A 21,274-nucleotide genomic window follows, 5' to 3' on the forward strand; every position below is an offset into this window, starting at 1 on the left:
GCGTTTGACCACTCACTGTGTCAGGTTATATTTGGCATCGGGCTCAGGTTTCACAGCCAGAATGCTGCTGAGAGAGAGGAGAGAGAGAGGAGAGAGAGAGGAGAGAGAGAGAGAGGAGAGAGGAGAGAGGAGAGAGAGAATGAGAAAGAGAGAGGGGGGGATATATGAGAAAACCGCAGGGGAGTGATACTTTCCACTGATTACAATATATACAGTACTTTACACACAGAACGAAATGCTCACACATACACACTCTCTAACACATGGAACTGGGAGTATTTTCACTTTGTACCTCAACATGTTGCACTATCAAACCTATAAAGCTGGTGGTCATGAAAGATGAATGTACTCTGCTACCTGCACAGTATGCATCTGTCTGTACCATAAATAGGGGGGAGGAGGAGGGCCAGGCTCTGTCAGTCACAGTATGGGTTAGGGTTAGGAGCTGATGCTAATCTTGAATCAGAGCTTGACATCTCCCTTTTCTCTCCGCTGTAACTCTGCCTCCTCTGTGGCCAGTGGAGTTGATTAATTGACCTGAGACCTGCCACTGAGCCTCTGAAGAAGCTGTTCTCAGTATAGACTCTTCAGTGTATGAGCGTTATCTGCACAATGGAGGTTGGGGGCCAGGGTAACTTATGGTCCAAGCAATGCTTTCTCTTGAGCCCACATCCTCTCCATCAGCCTTGAAATACTCTCTGTCCTCTCTCTGCAGGCTGTCTCTCACTGATGCCTCTGCCTTATACCCTGAGTGGCAGGTACTGACAGTTTTCTGCTTGAGCCAAATTTGCTTGGCGAAACTAAGGTTGGGTTGGAAGGGCACAGACACATTCTGGCTCGGCAACCCCACTTGGTTAATCTGTGGGCCGTTGTGGCAGACGGTTGGTCCTAACAGCATAGCGCTATTCCGGTTCTCCAACTACTGATTAGAGTTAAGTGCTAGTTACAGGGCAGGGAGGAATGTCCATTGGAACAGCTCTATCAAACCAGCAACCCCCCTCATACACACAGTGGCAAACCACTGACACCAACACCACTTCTCCATCAACTGTCCCACAGCACCAACCCTTCATTCCCTGCCCCAGAACACACACCCCACTCATCTTTTCAAAGCCCCATGGACTTACACCATCCATCTTCTATATTGAAATAGCTTAAGTGTACCTTGTTGAGGGTATAATTTAAAAATAACTGCATTAATTGGTGGTGTCTTCGAATAGCCTCGCTCATGGTCTGGTAAGAATAGAACTGGAGCTTTTCCAATCTGAGCGTCCTTTCAACTAGACTAGAGAACAGTTTACAGACCGAACTGTCAGTTTAACACTTATGGTCATTTACCACTTCAACTTTTCAGAAGTATTTCATTTTTTAGCTCTCACATTGATAACCATTTAAACTCTAGGTGGGCCCGTGTCCTAATCATCCAAAGTGGCCATCATCCAACTACACGGATGCCCAGCCATTAATGAGATATTGTATTTGGTCATCTAATTTCGTTTTTACTGGTGAATTTTTTTAAATCTATATTTTTTAATTTACACGCATTGACGATCATATCTAGCTAGCTATCCCCAAACAGCAGTTAGATAGTAGCAGCCAAACGAAGAGGCAATTTTTTTTTCAGCAGCACAGTAGTTTAGTTTGTCCTTTCAATTTCCTCATTGCTTGTATTTCATTGGCTACTCAGATTTGAAGACAATTGGTCAAGACTTCACCCACGGCGCTGTCCGCAGCGAAATGTGAACATGGAGATAGCTAGGCATAAACTGTTATCGTTAGTAGCTATTTTGAAAGTAACATAGTTGGTCCTCAGACATCCCAGTAAAATTCCATACACTGTCTATTTCTTTCCCCTCGCACTCGCAGTTGTTGTTAGCAAGTTGACTTACTTACGCAAGCTAGCTATTGACAAGTCAACTTTACAAGACAATTGTTGATAAATTAAACGTCAACTAGCTAGCTATTATTTTAATAATTATTACAATGTTGCTTCTTGTCACTGGCTAGCATAGCTTGCACACGTTGGCAATCTATGTAGGCTAACAGTGATAAAGGTGTCTTCTACTGTTGTGTTTTTGTTCTGTTCCTGTCTCAATCTCATCGGGCTAGGCTCATCGGAGGGGTAGAGGCACATCCTCTCATTCTTATAGTAGATCATCTTTGATCTCGTTCCCCTGACACTTCCGTGTATGAGCAATTAGCCTGGGGACCAGATTATAGGATAGGTGTCACTGCCAGCCTCTGGTCTGGGCTATTAGAGATTATTTCCAAACTCCCTCAGACACTGTCATTGACACAATTAGCTAGCTATTTCTTTAATAAAAAAGTGCAGCAAAACTGTGCCCTGGCATGATCTTGTTAATGCTGCTTTATTCTATTATCAGTACACAATAATGCCTGCCTTTCGTCAAGTGGGGGAGAAGCAGCTCCCAAACCCAGTTCTGTGTATGGCATGGTTTCCAAAGAGGGATCTCATTGCCCTCGCACACACTGCTGGCTAGGTAAAGAGAGAAACACACCCACACTTTCATACCCAGATCAATACCAGATCACATCAGTTTATTATGGGAGTCATCTGTGTTTGCCACCCAATAAGAATACTGGAAAGGAGATCACTGCGTTAGCTTGGAGACCTGATGGTAAGAGATAGACCTGAATGTCTCAAGTTACTTATCACATTGGAAGCATATACGTTATGTTACATTACCACTGTTACAACAATAAACCTTCACACACTCAACACAACACATTTACTACAGCACAGTGTGTCAGCCTCTGCATTTGTTCAGTGCTTATCTAATGTGTGTGCTCTGTTTTGTGTTCAGTCCTGGCCTTTAGCCTCGGGGACACTTAAGCTGGTGGTGCTGTGTGATGCAGAGAAGGCAGAGATTCTTCACCTGTTCCCAGTGGAGAACCCTATGCCCTGGATGGAGGTGCTGGAGGAGAGCAGGTCTACAGGGGGCAGGAGAGTTACACTAGATACTTTTGAGTGTGTCTGAACTGTGTAGTGAAATATAAACATTGTGTCTTTCAGTGTCCTCTACTCATTCTACACCTCTGAAGATGAGTCCAACCTTTTTCTTCCCAAGTTGCCAACTCTTCCCAAGAGGTAAATGTGTCTTTATAATGTCACTGACGAATCAATCATGTGTCATTTATTCAAGTAAAATATATTTTGGAGAACTCTTGGTTCTTGTGTTAACACATACTTTACAGCATTTAGCTTGTTTTGCTGCATCTGCCCCCTACTGAAGACATGTTTTGTTGATTCTTAGCTACAGTACTACATCAAAGATATGTGTTTGTATCTTCAGCGACTGCGATTCATTTAAATTATATTTTAGACAACCTGTCTGCACTAGGATACGTTTTCTCATAACCAACCCTCTGTCTTGTAGTGAGGAGCATAAAAAGCATAAAAAGCTGTGCAGAAATTTGTTTACATCCCTGTTAGTGAGCATTTCTCCTTTGCAAAGATAATCCATCCACCTGACATGTGTGGCATATCAAGAAGCTGATTAAACAGCATGGTCAATACACAGGTACACCTTGTGCTGGGGACAATAAATGTCCACTCTAAAATGTGCAGTTTTGTCACAGAACACAATGCCACAGATGTCTCAAGTTTGAAGGGAGCATGCAATTGGAATGCTGACTGCAGGAATGTCCACCAGAGCTGTTGGGAGATAATTGAAAGTTCATTTCTCTACCATAAGTAGAGAATTTGGCAGTACGTCCAACCGGCCTCACAACCGCAGACCACGTGTAACCACGCCAGCCCAGGATCTCCACATCCGGCTCCTTCATGTGCGGGATCGTCTGAGACCAGCCACCCGGACAGCTGATGGAACTGAGGAGTATTTCTGTCTGTAATAAAGCCCTTTTGTGTGGAAACACGTATTCTGATTGGCTGGGCCTGGCTCCCCAGTGGGTGGGCCTATACCTTCCCAGGCCCAGCCATGGCTGCGCCCCTACCCAGTCATGTAAAATCCATAGATCAAGGTCTAATGAATTTATGTAAATTTACTGATTTCCTTATATGAACTGTAACTCAGTGAAGTCTTTGAAATTGTTGCATGTTGCATTTATATTTTTGTTCAGTATATATTCTTATCTTATTTGAGCTCTTTCACTATGTACGCTTGTTGTGTCCTCCAGCTCGACACAGGGCTGCTGTCCCACTGTCTCCCTGAGGTCACCAGGATGGCACACAAGTTCACCCACATCTCCACTCTGCTGCAGGTCAGTGCCCTCGTAATGTAATTAATATGGCAAGATGTCTCCTCATAGTTCATATTTCCATAGAGATATGAGGGCATTCATCAGACTAGTCTGGCCATTGGTCTTTCTCTCTCGGTCCAACTTATTCTGTCTCTCTCTATATCTTTCCTTCAGTACCTGTGTCTCCCTCTCTCACCCGTATGTGTGAGGTTTGGGAGGATATCCTCATGCAGATGGACCTTCGGCTCACTAAGTTCGTTCAGGTCACTGTTTGCCTCAGCCCATTTTCCAATAATGACAGCACCCCTAAAAGGCATGATCCGAACCAATTCCTGTTTTCAGGAGAAGAACACCAGCACACAATTCCAGGATGAGATTCTGTAGCTTCTACTATGGGGACGATCAAGGTGAGAAAAGTGTCCAAGGACTTGTACGCTACCCTGTCCTCCACAGAACATGCTTTCTACCTAAGTAATACCACATCCACTCGTGCCTTATATGGCCAATATACCACGGCTAAGGGCTGTTCTTATGCACAACGAAATGCAGAGTGCCTGGATACAGCCCTTAGCTGTGGTATATTGGCCATATACCACAAACCCCCCCGAGGTGCCTTAATGCTATTATCAAACTGTTTACCAACGTAATTAGAACATTAAACAAGCTATTTTTTGTAATATCCGTGGTATACGGTCTGATATACCATGGCTTTCAGCCAATCAGCATTCAGGGCTCAAACCACCTGGTTTATAATAAGTAATAGATCATGTAGTTGAGCCGTGAGCACTAATGCAAAAATATATTTAAACATTTGATATGTAGTGATTCAAAGTGTCCTGTAGGTGCCACTGCAGGACATCAAATCTCATCTGACATTGAAAAGACTGATATAGCAGATGTCTACGTTTTTTTATGTGCAGACTAACTAAATTCTCTATTTTTAATCAGCCCAGAACTACAGGCTCTCCTCACGAATCAGCTGACCGTCAAGGTGAGCTGAATAATAACGTTTGCGTATGTTGTGTGGCGGATGAATCAGAATTAGTTGGGTAACATAAGTAATTAAGATGTCTTATCTGCATAATATTCTTATGTGATATACTTTTTATAAGATGGTATTTCTAATGACTCTAGTGTTGGCAGTTGCATTCCTTCCCTCAGCTGGGGCTCAGTCACTTGGGGCCCAGAGAGGGGAGAGGTCAGGCTTGTCTTCAACATGTCCCTGGTGCTATGCAGAATATCAGAAAGGGAACAGGACAGAATGGAACATTGTCTTCATATGTGAATGTGTCTTTACCTATTCTTAAACCATGTGAAGGGATGGCGTGATTAATGGGGAACCAATTACCTGTCTCCACAATGTCTGTGTGCCAGTTAATCCCTCCTTTGGCATTGGGGGAGGTGTATGGCAGTGTCTGGAACCATTGTATGTCCTCTCTGATGTTGCACTTATCCTGGGATAGTGTATGACCTAGAGGCTCACTCCCCTCAGTGAGCTTGTCCAGGAGAGGGGTCAAGAAGGGGTTTTACTTGAAATGGGAGTATCTAGAGTTGACAATTGAGTTATGCCATTGGATGAGGTAATGGTTATGTGCTATGAAGTACCAGGAACAAGATTAGAACCTCGTCTTAGGGACCAAACTGAACGATAATTTATAGTGAATGTTATCTGGCTAAGGGATACTCCTTTCTCAATTATAAAGTCCCTTTGTGAACTGTTCCTAAGATCTGTGGTTCGTCATGTAGGTTGAGAGGGGTGTATCTTGGCTATAAAAGATCTTTGTACTTTTCTGTTGTCACTTTCAATGGTTCATTAGAAATGGCGCATCATTGAAAGTCAAAATGCCATTGCAAAGCTCTTATTATTAAAAATATAGTTTAAGTATAACTGACTGCTGTGTGAAGTTTGTTTCTCCTCATTTGGTAATGCAGAAATAAGCCACCACAGTTGGTAATTTTGTAGCTTTGTAAGACTGATGTGATATGGTTGTAATTATTTTACCTACCCCACCCACAGTAGCCTATATCTAGTTTATATTCTACTTTCTAACATTATGATATGTAGTTTATATTTTGAAGGACTTCAAATGTATTAACGGATGTTTTGGGTAGGCAATACATAGGCTACTGTAAAATGTATTTTTGTTTTCCTTGGAATAGAAACACCATACTGTAAAAAAAAAAAAGTTAAAAAAAGCTAAAATGTCATAAATTTATTAATTGTAAATAATAAAACAAGTATCTGCTTCTTTCCATAAATAAAAGGGAATAAATCATTTCAAACTGCAGCGGGCAGATGATTTGCGCACATAAAGCAGGCATCTACAATCTTCACATGTGCATTGAGCGTGTGAAATTCGCTCTACAAATTAAATAGTATTATTATAAAGACAGAAAAATACACATGTAAAAGCTTACTTACTTACTTACAATATAGTCATAATATAAACAAGAGAAAGGAGATTAGAATATATTTGAAACGCCAACCATTTTTAAATACTTTGAGATGAAGCCGCCCTTGTGACATTTCGGCACAGAGTCCAGTAGGACTGTGTCACAAGGTTACATAGTCATAGGCCTACACTTCGCCATTGCTGGAGGGATTACAGTAAATAGCCATCGTTGATTGTGAGCTAGAATGAAATGTCGAATGAAATGCGTGCGGCATGAGGTAAACAGCGGGTTTTCATCAATACAATCAATGTAGGGAGGTAACATGATATCAAAAGGGAATCGCTTAGACCGCACTTACCGGTAGGACCAGTTATCTCACGGGCTCTGGTAGAGAAGTAGCCTATGTGAGCTCTAACATTAGTCTAAATCTACAGTTAAAGTATTCATCACCAATAAATGAATGAACTTCAGAGATAATGGGCTGGTTTATGCAGCGAGCAACATCTTTTTATTAGCCAAACATGCATCGCCTATAAAACGTGGTTTGTGATATGCCTTCAATCGAAAGGTTTAACTTGTTATAGTCTACAGTTCACAATAACAGGAAGAAAGTACATTTAATCACTATGTTTAATCTTTGAACTGTTGGCTAATGGATTACTGAAACATAAGGAAGCTATCCGATTTCCAATAGCACTGACGACAACAACCCATTAATTTGATGATAAAGCAAAGAATATTGATTTGAAAGCATTTTGAGAAGGAACGCTTGAGAGGGAGAACAGTGCATAATAGATGGATTTGGTAGATGGGTTGCAAAATAAATCCTTGCATAGCAGGGATCAACTTGCTGTAGACCAATTAGGCTATTTCAAACACTTCAAGAAACCAGGAGTCACCTCTTTGGACAATAATGTTGTATGGAGTCGTTATTATTAGCGGGAAGGAGTTGAACTAATATCTAATTGTGGGTCTTTGGTAAACAAAAGTGTCACAATACATCTTTTGCGTATTTAACAATCAGGGCATTTGAAGCCGAGCAGAGATCTTCATGCCTTCATCCAAACCTGCTCTGATATCGCACAGAAGATTGGTCCTGTCCCTTTGGGGATTTAGATAATTCACCAGTATTTTAGGGACTGCATATAACCAGCATGGAGCAGCAATAAACTGTTCTCTTTTGGTGTTGTTACCACAGCCAAAAGCTATTTTGTGGGGTTTGTAGTGAGTCTCTTATAGAATGTCTGATAATTCAGTTGCCTGAGTACTTCAGTGTTATAGACAGTGTAGTCTTGTACAGTAACATCGTCTCCCTTGTCCTCTGGGCGGATGACTTTGGAGGTGTCATTCTGGAGATGTAAGGGCTTGTTCCTCAGAGCGGGTAAAATTATTCCTGACATAGGGGAGAGAGGCATCTGTAGTGTACCTATCCACGGCTGGGTCAATAGGCCCAGGTGGCATGGACGTAGATGAAACCCTAACTTCAACTTGCAATCTCTAAAGAACAGTTTCAGATGCAATCAGTGGTGTGTATTTATTGATGCTAAGGGAAGCCAGACTTCCCCAAAAATATCAGACCAATACATAAAAAAAAGATGTGTATTTCGTCTCTGTGTTTGCAAGTGGCTGAATCTCACAAGAGAAATCAACCGGGTGAGGGAAACAGCACCCCTCTGTCTCAGTATGTGCAGCCCATGTATCTGATGCTGTCTGGAACAAAAGAGTATGACATGTTGCCGCCATAGCATTTGATTGTTTTCCTGACACAGATTGGACTTCTCCCCAATGAAATCACATCCTAAGCAAAACATCATCATTGTCAGAAAAACACGTGTTTCTCATCTGCTTGTGTTGATGTCCTGCAGTAGCTAGCTTGCTAAATCGGCCCTTTTTTAAGCCATGGGTGGAGTTGCAGGTAGCCTAGCATTTAAGAGTGTTGGGCCAGTAACCAAAAGATTGCTGGTTCGAATCCCCGAGCCATATCTGTTTATATGCCCTTGAGCAAGACACTTAACCCTAATTGCTACTGTACATTTCTCTGGATAAGAGCATCTGCTAAATTATTAAAATGTAAATGTAAAAAAAATTGATGGAGATTTGGACTTGTGGTTTTCATTTAATTCTCTACAGGCCAATAATTATGATGATGATTCTGATCTAAATTAATATATTGTGCCACTGGCCTGAGACGATTGAAGTTCAATATGTAGCCTAGATGTAGGCTCACGTTAACTAGCTAGTTAACATAGCTGGTTCATTGTCGCCCATGCAAGGGAGATAGCATTTTAGCTAGGCAGCCTATGAAAGCAAAAACTAAAAGCGTATAGAGCCATAGACTGTTTTGCCAACATGAAAGAGAAGAGAATGGCATTTGGTGTTCAACTAGTCTACAAGTAGGGTGAGTAAAAAAAAAATATTGCACGTGGATGCAAACACATATATACACACACACACAATGGTCACCCACATGATATTTATTGGACTAAATAGTTTTTGGTATCTTTAAGTTTGTTTTCAGTGTATTAAACTAAACATATATAGCATGAAATGCTACTGGAATAGCGGAGGAGGTGCTCCTATTGTCTTTGTGCTGACTTGCAGTAAGTAGTTGTTTAGTAAACTGTCAAACATTAACTTGCTTGACCATGCTGCAGGTCATAACTGTTTTTTACATGCAATATTTGCTTTGTGGACTTCACCAGACAGATGTTGCTCTCTGGTTTTGTGATGAAACAAGCGTATGTGTAGTTCAATTTATTCCGCCACTGTGTGCCTGTTGTCTTTTTGTGACAGCCTTATTGTATATCATGTTGGAGTTTGAACGAATGCGTTCTAGAGCAAACATGGAAAATAGGTTGTAATATTAATTTTTTACTGGCTTTGCTTGGTTTCTCCAGTGATTTTACCCACGTACCTACCGCTACTTGATGCAATGAGCGAATTAATCAGTAGTCAACGCATTGCAGTTGTGTGTCCTGATATTCAGGCTGATTTGCTCATGTTTTATTTTGTATATAAACTCAGCAAAAAAAGAAATGTCCCTTTTTCAGGACCCTGTCTTTCAAAGATAATACGTAAAATCCAAATAACTTCAACAGATCTTCATTGTAAAGGGTTTAAACACTGTTTCCCATGCTTGTTCAGTGAACCATAAACAATTAATGAACATGCACCTGTGGAACAGTCGTTAAGAGACTAACAGCTTACAGACGGTAGGCAAATAATATCACAGTTAGGAAAACTTAGGACACGATAGAGGCCTTTCTACGGACTCTGAAAAACACCAAAAGAAAGATGCACAGGGTCCCTGCTTGTCTGCGTGAACGTGCCTTAGGCATACTACAAGGAAGCATGAGGACTGCAGATGTGGCCAGGGCAATAAATTGCTTTTCACTGAGGAGTTGTGGTTTTGTCTCACTGGGGGAGATGGTCGGATTCACGTTTATCGTCGAAGGAATGAACGTTACAACGAGGCCTGTACTCGTAGTAGGATCGATTTAGAGGTGGAGGATCCGTCATGGTCTGGGGCGGTGTGTCACAGCATCATCGGACTGAGCTTGTTGTCGTTGCAGGCAATCTCAACTCTGTGTTACAGGGAAGACATCCTCCCTCATGTGGTACCCTTCTTGCAGGCTCATCCTGACATGACCCTCCAGCATGACAATGCCACCAGCCATACTGATCATTCTGTGCGTGATTTCCTGCAAGACAGGAATGTCAGTGTTTTGCCATGGCCAGCGAAGAGCCCGGATCTCAATCCCATTGAGCACGTCTGGGACCTGTTAGATCGGAGGGTGAGGGCTAGGGCCATCCCCCCAGAAATGTCCTGTAACTAGCAGGTGCCTTGGTGGAATAGTGGGGTAACATCTCACAGCAAGAACTGGCAAATCTGGTGCCGTCCAGATGCACTGGAGTACTTAATGCAGCTGGTGGCCACACCAGATACTGACTGTTACTTTTGATTTTGACCCCCCCCCCCCCCCCCTTTGTTCAGGGACTACATGTCTGTGGAACTTGTTCAGTTTATGTCTCAGTTGTTGAATCTTGTTATGTTTACATAAATATTTACACATGTTAAATTTGCTGAAAATAAACGCAGTTGATAGTGAGAGGGGCTGCACGTAGGGTGGCTGGAGGTGCCTTCACGTGCACCATCTGTGGCCGCAGACTGCACACTGCCGGTCGGTGCCGGGTTGGTCCCTCAGGGAGTCGAGGCAGCAGGCAGGGCACTCTGGCGTCACCTCAGGTGAGTCTGCACCACTCTCATCCAGAGTCCTCTGTTGTCCACCTGTTTGTACCTGTTTGTTTCCCTGAGTTCTCCCCGCATTCCCAGCATAAGACGCTCGCCGATTCAGGCGCAGCTGGGAATTTTATCGACAGAGCGTTAGCTCTTAGTTTAGGGATCCCATTATTCCTGTGGATAGACCTTTCCCGGTTCACGCTCTGGATAGTCGACCATTAAGGTCCGGGCTAATCAGGGAAGCCACCATCTCCCTGGCTATGGAGACACAGGTGGTCACGAGGAGAGAATCAGTCTCTTTCTCATTGACTCTCCTGCGTTTCCCATGGTACTAGGCTTTTCCTGGCAACAGTGGGCTCTCACGGGGTTTTCGTGAGAGTGCTCGGGGAGGTGTGTAGGGGTTTCCGTTGGTGCTACCACGGTGGAAAGTCCAGACCAGGTCTCCACCGTGCGCATTCCCCCAGAATATGCCGATTTGGCTCTCAATTACCACCCCATCGACGGGGGGGATTGTGCGATAAATCTCCTGGTATACGCTGCACTTCCCAGGAGTCACGTGTATCCCCTGTCGCAAGCAGAGACGGTGGCTATGGAGAAATATGTCTCCGAATCCCTGCATCAGGGGTTCATTCGGTCCTCCACTTCACCCATCTCCTCGAGTTTCTTTTTTGTGAAGAAGAAGGATGGAGGTCTGCGCCCGTGCATTGACTATAGAGGTCACAATCAAATCACGGTGAGGTACAGTTACCTACTACCTCTTATCGCCACGGTGATTGAGTCAATGCACAGGGCGAGCTTCTTCACTAAACTGGATCTCAGGAGTGCGTACAATCTGGTGCGTATCCGGGAGGTAGACGAGTGGAAGACAGCGTTTAGTACCACCTCAGGGCATTATGAGTATCTCGTCATGCCGTACGGGTTGATGAATGCTATTCCAATCCTTCGTAGACTATATTTTCAGGGACCTGCACGGGCAGGGTGTAGTGGTGTATATCGATGACATTCTGATATACTCCACTACACGCGCCGAGCATCTGTCCTTGGTGCGCAAGGTACTTGGACGACTTTTGGAGCATGACCTATACCTCAAGGCTGAGAAATGCCTGTTCTTTCAGCAGTCTCCATCCTAGTGTATCGCATTTCCACTTCAGGGGTGGAGATGGAGAGTGACTGCATAGCAGCTGTGCGTAATTGGCCGACTCCAACCACGGTAAAGGAGGTGCAGCAATTTTTAGGGTTTGCCAATTACTACCGGAGATTTATCCGGGGCTTTGGCCAGGTGGCTGCTCCCATTACCTCACTGCTGAAGGGGGGTCCTGTATGTCTGCAGTGGTCGGTTGAGGCTGACAGGGCTTTTGGGAACCTAAGAGCTCTGTTTACCTCGGCTCCCATGCTGGCCCAGCCTGATCCCTCTTTGGCATTCATAGTGGAGGTGGATGCGTCCGAGCCTGGGATCAGAGCCGTGCTCTCTCAGCGCTGAAGCTCCGCTCCTGTGCTTTCTTCTCAAAGAAACTCAGCCTGGCGGAGCGGAACTATGATGTGGGGGACCGGGAGCTCTTGGCTGTGGTTAAGGCTTTGAAGGCGTGGAGACATTGGCTTGAGGGGGTTAAACACCCTTTCCTCATCTGGACTGACCACCGTAACCTGTAGTACATCCGGGCAGCTAAGAGACTGAATCCTCATCAGGCAAGGTGGGCCATGTTCTTTACCCGTTTTGTGTTTACCCTGTCCTACAGACCAGGTTCCCAGAATAAGAAGGCAGACGCACTGTCCAAGCTGTATGACACAGAGGAGCGGCCCATGGATCAGACTCCCATTCTTCCGGCCTCCTGCCTTGTAGCGCCGGTCATGTGGGAGCCGGACGCGGACATTGAGCAGGCGTTGCATACAGAGCCCGTTCCACTCCAGTGTCCCGTCGGTTGTCAGTACGTTCCGTCTGCTGTCCGTGACCAGTTGATCTATTGGGCCCACACATCACCCTCCACTAGTCATCCGGGGATCAGTCGGATGGTGCGCTGTCTGTCTGGGAAGTACTGGTGGCCCACCTTGGCTCGAGACGTTAGGGTTTATGTTTCCGCCTGCTCGGTGTGCACCCAGTGTAAGGCTCCTAGACTCCTGACCAGAGGCAAGCTACATCCCTTACCCGTTCCACAACGGCCTTGGTCACACCTGTCGGTGGATTTTCTAATGGATCATCCTCCCTCACAGGGAAACACCACAATCCTAGTCGTTGTGGATTGTTTCTCTAAGTCCTGTAATCTCCTCCCTCTGCCCGGTCTCCCTACGGCCCTATAAACTGCGGAGGCCCTGTTTACACACGTATTCCTGCACTACGGGGTGCCTGAGGATATAGTGTTTGATCGAGGTTCCCAGTTCACTTCGAGAGTCTGGAGGGCGTTCATGGAACGTTTGGGGGTCTTGATCAGCCTCACCTCGGGTTTCCACCCGAGAGTAATGGGCAGGTGGAGAGAGTGAACCAGGATGTGGGCAGGTTTCTGCGGTCCTATTGCCAGGACCGGGCGGGGGAGTGGGCAGCGTTCGTGCCCTGTGCAGAGATGGTGCAGAACTCGCTCCGCCACTCCTCCACTAACCTCTCCCCCTTTCAGTGTGTATTGGGGTACAAGGACGATTGGTTCAGACACGCGGAGGAGACCTGGGAAGCCGCCCATGGTCACCTCCAGCAGGTCGCGCTGCGACAAAAGACCAGCGCGGACCGTCACCGCAGTGAGGCCCAGGGTCTGGCTATCGACCCGAAACCTGCCCCTCCGCCTGCCCTGCCGGAAGCTGGGTCCGTGGTTTGTGGGGCCATTCAAAGTCCTGAGGAGGGTGAATAAGGTATGTTACAGGTTACAGCTTCCCCCCGATTTACTATATTAACCCCTCATTCCTTGTGTCTCTCCTCAGGCCGGTGGTGGCTGGTCCGCTCCAGGAGTCTTCCACAGAAGTTGGCTCCTTTCCTTGTTCATTCAGCGGTCGACATCACCGGCTTTCTAGCCATCGCCGCTCCATTTTTCATGTATCCATTTGTTTTGTCTTGTTCCCTGCACACCTGGTTTTCATTCCCCAATCAACATACAGTGGGGCAAAAAAGTATTTAGTCAGCCACCAATTGTGCAAGTTCTCCTACTTAAATTTTTTTTGGCAAATTATGGTGAAAATAAGTATTTGGTCAGTAACAAAAGTTTATCTCAATACTTTGTTATATACCCTTTGTTGGCAATGACAGAGGTCAAACGTTTTCTGTAAGTCTTCACAAGGTTTTCACACACTGTTGCTGGTATTTTGGCCCATTCCTCCATGCAGATCTCCTCTAGAGCAGTGATGTTTTGGGGCTGTTGCTGGGCAACATGGACTTTCAACTCCCTCCAAAGATTTTCTACGGGGTTGAAATCTGGAGACTGGCTAGGCCACTCCAGGACCTTGAAATGGTTCTTACGAAGCCACTCCTTCGTTGCCCGGGCAGTGTGTTTGGGAACATTGTCATGCTAAAAGACCCAGCCACATTTCATCTTCAATGCCCTTGCTGATGGAAGGAGGTTTTCACTCAAAATCTCACGATACATGGCCCCATTCATTCTTTCCTTTACTTTGATCAGTCGTCCTGGTCCCTTTGCAGAAAAACAGCCCCAAAGCATGATGTTTCCACCCCCATGCTTCACAGTAGGTATTGTGTTCTTTGGATGCAACTCAGCATTCTTTGTCCTCCAAACACGACGAGTTGAGTTTTTACCAAAAAGTTATATTTTGGTTTCTTCTGACCATATGACATTCTCCCAATCTTCTTCTGGATCATCCAAATGCTCTCTAGCAAACTTCAGACGGACCTGGACATGTACTGGCTTAAGCACGTCTGGCACTGCAGGATTTGAGTCCCTGGTGGCGTAGTGTGTTACTGATGGTAGGGCTTTGTTACTTTGGTCCCAGCTCTCTGCAGGTCATTCACTAGGTCCCCCCGTGTGGTCCTGGGATTTTTGCTCACCATTCTTGTGATAATTTTGACCCCACGGGGTGAGATCTTGCGTGGAGCCTCTGATCGAGGGAGATTATCAGTGATCTTGTATGTCTTCCATTTCCTAATAATTGCTCTCACAGTTGATTTCTTCAAACCAAGCTGCTTACCTATTGCAGATTCAGTCTTCCCAGCCTGGTGCAGGTCTACAATTTTGTTTCTGGTGTCCTTTGACAGCTCTTTGGTCTTGGCCATAGTGGAGTTTGGAGTGTGACTGTTTGAGGTTGTGGACAGGTGTCTTTTATACTGATAGCAAGTTCAAACAGGTGCCTATTAATACAGGAAACGACTGGAGGACAGAGGAGCCTCTTAAAGAAGAAGTTACAGGTCTGTGAGAGCCAGAAATCTTGCTTGTTTGTAGGTGACCAAATACTTATTTTCCACCATAATTTGCAAATAAATTCATTAAAAATCCTACAATGTGATTTTCTGGATTTTCTTTTCTCATTTTGTCTGTCATAGTTGATGTGTACCTATGATGAACATTACAGGCCTCTCTCATCTTTTTAAGTGGGAGAACTTGCACAATTGGTGGCTGACTAAATACTTTTTTGCCCCACTGGACATGTATTTATTCCTCTGTTCCCCATCATGTCTTTGTGTACGATTGTTTGTGTTACTTGTGTATTGTTGACGCGCGCCAGACTGGCTTGTTTTTTCCTTATTATTTTGTCACGAAGATGTTTATTCTTAAACGTAATTCTTGTGACTGTTTTGCGCGTTTTGCACTTTTGCCTAAATAAAGTGTGCGCCTGTTCACAAAACTCTGCTCTCCTGCACCTGACTTCGCTACCAGTACAATATATATATATAATATAAACTATACAATCTACAATATAAACTAGATACAGGGTACTGTGGGTGGGGTAGGTTAAATAATTACATCCAAATAGGCCTAATTAAAAGAATAATGATAAAGGAAAAAGAAATACGCTAGGCAGAGGATGCCCAGACCTTGTGTCTGAGCAGTACCAGAGAGAATTTGGAGCGGGAGAGAAGGCAGATACCGTTTTTTAAATCTGCTCGAATTACGCTCTGCTCCTCACTCACCCCATTTACATGCTCTGGTATTCAGAAGCAGCCATGCTTTAAGCTATCAAAGGACTGTCAATGAATAATCATATCAATGGATGGAATCAGTGAATGAATGGCTGCAGCAAGCATTACACGGTCAGACAAGCTGCAAAACAAATTAGGCTTAATTAGACAAAAGAACAATTAAGTCATTCAAACAAGCTAAGTCGTTCAAATGACTTAGTATCTAATTTGAATAACTAAGGTATATATATATATTTTTTAAAAGTAATTCAAATGAGAATTCCAAGAGTCTACTTTTTTTTTTTAATTCTTTGCCTTGGGCTTCAGTAGAACTTTGGTCATGCATTCATGAGGCTTCTGCTAGGAATTCCAGGCAGCTATAAATCTGACGAACTCACCACAGGAGTTTTGTCATCTTGCAGTCTCTCTCTCTCTCTCTCCCCCTCCTTCTCACACACTATTTTAGTTGCCTTGTTCATCCCCCTCAGTTCTCTTCTATATTCTCCTTCCCAGCCTTTGTTTCTGTGGTAATATGATTGCATTAACAAGCCATACAATGCCACATACCCAAGGAACACTTCGTCTTGTGTTTTGCATGTGGCAGAAACTATTCTATCATTCTAATTCAATTGGTTTTGCATGACGAGACAGCAGTCTGGAGAGATTACATCCAAACGAAGGCATATGAATTTGAGTTATGACATGACATGAGCTATGGTGATACTGATTTGCCTCTGTTTGTAGGTCATTGGAAAATCTGTGAAACAGGCTGTTTGTTTTCCTCTACACTGTGTCAGATAACAATTTTAGTGAATAATTGTGTTTATTAATTTGTGGTGTGTTTTATTTGTTTCATTTTATTGTTTCGATCTTTTCAGATCAGAAACTGTACTTCTGTCATTGAAAGACACAAACATCTTGTCATTTCTTATTTTACCAAAACACTCTCCTCATGATGATTACGCAGATAATGTATATTGCCAAGGTTATTATCATGATTATTTGTGTCCAGATACAATGATAAGAAGACCAATATGCAATATGTAGCGTTCTGCATGCCAGAGATTTCACCCTGCAAGATTTACAGACTGTGGACGGGTACTGACCCATACGAGTACATTACAGCACTGCACCCTATTTTAATCTGGTTCAATCCCAATTTACTAGGTCTTTGTCTATGACTGAGCATGTGCTTTTTTTGTTTCACTGATTGTTTATCTTTGTATGTCTGTTGTCACAGACCTGTTCTCACTGGTTTCATGGCGATATATCTGAGTGATGTTCTCAGCCACAGTATTGATAATGATGCTTCAGGAGTCAGGTGAGTGCATCACTTGTCTTCCTCCCTTTCCTAGAATCCTACCCTCTCAACGATGCAACATCTAGCTGTACAGGCAAATTATGGGAACATGCATTGCATATTACTTGATCTAATGATGATCTGCAATTGATTATTTGTTGTTTTTAATTGGTGTTAATGACTATTATAGACCCATGATTTTTTCTTTTTTTCATGTCTGTGTGTTTAAGTTCTGACTGTGTGTACAGTTGCCAGGATGCTCGTTTCTATGACGATGAGACATTGACAGTGGTGCTGCAATCATCAGAGGAGGAAATCAGGGGGCGTGTCCTGGCCCAGCTCCCTCTCGGCTCAGCTCTCAGCTGTGAGGAGGAGTTCCACTGGAGCCCCAGTCTTAGTGTACGGTTGAAACACCTTTTTCCCTGACATGCAAACCTAGCCCTATATTCCAAATCCGTGATCTATTTGTAACTGTAACCTGCACCTCATCTCAAACCGTTAATTATGTTCTACCTGATTACAAACTGAAACTCAAGACTTAGTGCCTTCAGAAAGTATTCATATCACTTGACTTATTCCACATTTTGTTGTGCTACAGGCTGAATTCAAAATGGATGAAATTGAGTTTCTCACACACAATTACCCATATTTATTTTATTATATAAAAAATAAAAAAACGAAATACAGAAATGTAATTTACATACAGTGGCAAGAAAAAGTATGTGAACCCTTTGGAATTATCTGGATTTCTGCATAAATTGGTCATAAAATTATTTCTGATCTTCATCTTAGTCACAACAACAGACAAACATAGTGTGCTTAAACTAATAACACACAAATTATTGTATTTTTCTTTTTTTCTATATTGAATACATCATTTAAACATTCACAGTGTAGGTTGGAAAATGTATGTGAACCCCTAGGCTAATGACTTCTCCAAAAGCTAATTGGAGTCAGGAGTCAGCTAACCTGGAGTACAATCATTGATGAGACGAGATTGGAGATGTTGGTTAGAGTTGCCCTGCCCTATAAAAAAACACTCACAAAATTGTTGTTTGCTATTCAAAAGAAGCATTGCCTGCTGTGAAACATGCCTCAAACAAAAGAGATCTCAAAGGACCCAAAATTAAGTATTGTTTACTTGCATAAAGCTGGAAGGGGTTACAAAAGTATCTCTAAAAGCCTTGATGTTCATCAGTCCACGGTAAGACAATTTGTCTAAAAAGTTAGAAAGTTCACCACTGTTGCTACTCTCCCTAGGAGTGGCCGTCCTGCAAAGATGACTGCAAGAGCACAGCACAGAATTCTCAATGAGGTTAAGAAGAATCCTAGTGTCAGCTAAAGACTTACAGAAATCTCTGGAACATACTATCATGTCTGTTGACGAGTCTACGATACGTAAAACACTAAACAAGAATGGTGTTCATGGGAGGACACCACTGAAGAAGCCCCTCCTGTCCCAGAAAAACATTGCTGCACGCCTCAAGTTCGCAAAAGTGCATCTGGATGTTCCACAGCGCTACTGGCAAAATATTCTGTGGACAAATGAAACTACAGTTGAGTTGGTTGGAAGGAACACAACACTATGTGTGGAGAGAAAAAGGCACAACACATCAACATCAAAACCTCATCCCAACTGTAAAGTATGGTGGCGGGAGCATCATGGTTTGGGGCTGCTTTGCTGCCTCAGGGCCTGGACAGCTTTCTATCATCGACGAAAAAATGAATTCCCAAGGTTATCAAGACATTTTGCAGGAGAATGTTAGGCTACGTGTCCGCCAATTGAAGCTCAACAGAAGTTGGGTGATGCAACAGGACAACGAGACAAAACACAGAATTAAATCGACACAGAATGGCTTCAACAGAAGAAAATACGCCTTCTGGAGTGGCCCAGTCAAAGTTCTGACCCGATTAGAGATGCTGTGGCATGATATCAAGAAAGTGGTTCACACCAGACATTCCAAGAATATTGCTGAACTGAAACAGTTTTGTAAAGAGAAATGGTCCAAAATTCCTCCTGACCGTTTTGTGCAGGTCTGATCCGCAACTACAGAAAATGTTTGGTTGAGGTTATTGCTGCCAAAAGAGGGTCAACCAGTTATTAAATCCAAGGGTTCATACTTTTCCACCCTGCTCTGTGAATGTTTACACAGTGTGTTCAATAAAGACATGAACATGTATAGATGTTTGTGTTATTAGTTTAAGCAGACTGTGTTTGTCTATTGTTGTGACTCAGATGAAGATCAGATCAAATTTTTATAACCAATTTATGCAGAAGTCCAGGTAATTCCAAAGGGTTCACATACTTTTTCTTGACACTAAGTAGTCACACCCCTGAGTCAATACTTTGTAGAAGCACCTTTGCTGGCGATTACAGCTGTGAGTCTTTTTGTGTCAGTCTAAGAGTTTTGCACAAATGAGTCCTTGCAACTTATTATTCAATTTGTTAAGCACATTTTTACTCCTGAACTTATTTAGTGTTGCCATAACAAAGTGGTTGAATACTTATTGACTCAAGACATTTCAGCTTTTCATTTTCTATGAATATCTAAAATGTTCTACAAACAAAATTCCACTTTGACATTATCGGGTATTTTGTGTAGATCAGTGATACAATCTCTATTTAATCTATTTAAAATTCAGGCTGTAACAAAATGTGAAAAAGGTAAAGGGACGTGAATACTTTCTGAAGGAACTATACATCTAAACACCAACTATCACCTTAACCTGTAATTCACTTATCTTCACTGTAGTCATCATGGGTCACCTGTTGACTGTGCCATCTGTATTCTCAGGTTAGACCAGCAGTGGTGCCATCCATGCACATGGGGTGGTACTGGAGAATCAGTGGAGAGACTTGAAGAACATGAAGGCCCAGTTTGGGGCTGTGAATTGGATCCGGAAAGTGGCCTGTGTGGTAAGACAATGGAAAGGGGATTCCCTTACTAAGCCTTTAACAGGCTTGTTGTAGTTTGGTTTAGATTATTCAGAATCTCTCGTTCCGAAGTTCCTTTCTGTTCTCTGTGTCCCAGCTGAGCTCCAACCTGCGGCACGTCCGTGTGTTTGAGATGGATGTGGAGGATGAAGAGCGGCCTGAGTTGCAGAACGCCAGCTCTGATCAGGATGGTCTGGAGGAGACGCTGGCCAGCCAGGGGGAAGCTGAAGGAGGAGAGACTAAGGGGCAGGGATGGGGACAAAGTGCTGAGCAGCGACTGGAGTGTGGGGAAGCCCTCATTCTGTTAGCAGCACCTCATCTAGGCAATATAACAATTGACTACCCCATACTTTGGCGGTAATCAATCCCAGTTATGCCACCATTGTAAAGCCAATGACCCCCTAGTTGCACTTTTTTCCTAACAAAGTGGAAATAAACGTTTTGATAAGAAAACAATATTCTGGTAGTTGTTTTGATGTGGTTGTTTCCTATGTCTGTAAGAGCAAGGGGAACTACTACATCAAGGTCTCAGAGCAAGTGACGTCACCGATTGAAACGCTATTTAGCGCGCACCGCTAACTAAGCTAACCGTTTCACATCCGTAACGGATGTGGCAAGTGAAGGCAAGTGAAGACTGGTCTCCAGATTGATAATGTAACATGGATCTGATCCTCACACAAATTCCTAGAGTACAGTCAAAATAATGTATTTTGGGGAGCACTAGACTTGACCACACCTTTCCCCTTTCGAATTCTGATTGTAGGATTTCCTTCCCCATTCGTCTAACATGTATGGTAAACAATGTTGAATAAACTCCATTTGAACTTACTCTATCTACCCCGTTGTTTGCGTATTTTGTCCTTTTTCGGCTACAGATATGACACTAAATCCCCACGGGTAAGTGTTATTAATCCGACTTTCGGGAACGCTGGTCTGTATATGGATCTAGCGGTTTGTATTTTCAATCTTCTGGCGCACTCGACATAAACACTTGCACAATATGTAGACACCGACCGGCGCTCTGAAAAGTCAGATACATAATCATTTCCTGTGGATATTTATTTTCAAATTTCGACCCGAAAGAGGACCAACCTCACAGACAAAGATTGTTCAAATGAAATTGTATTCAATATTCTG

General features: G+C 43.4%; 1 pseudogene; it reads left to right on the forward strand.

The window, feature by feature from the left end:
• The first annotated feature begins 612 nt into the window (after positions 1–612).
• Positions 613–20,965, forward strand: LOC109897192 (anaphase-promoting complex subunit 4-like; annotated as a pseudogene).
• The last annotated feature ends 309 nt before the right edge of the window (positions 20,966–21,274 follow it).

The sequence above is a fragment of the Oncorhynchus kisutch genome, linkage group LG10, assembly GCF_002021735.2.
Source record: "Oncorhynchus kisutch isolate 150728-3 linkage group LG10, Okis_V2, whole genome shotgun sequence".
Taxonomy (NCBI): Eukaryota; Metazoa; Chordata; class Actinopteri; order Salmoniformes; family Salmonidae; genus Oncorhynchus; species Oncorhynchus kisutch.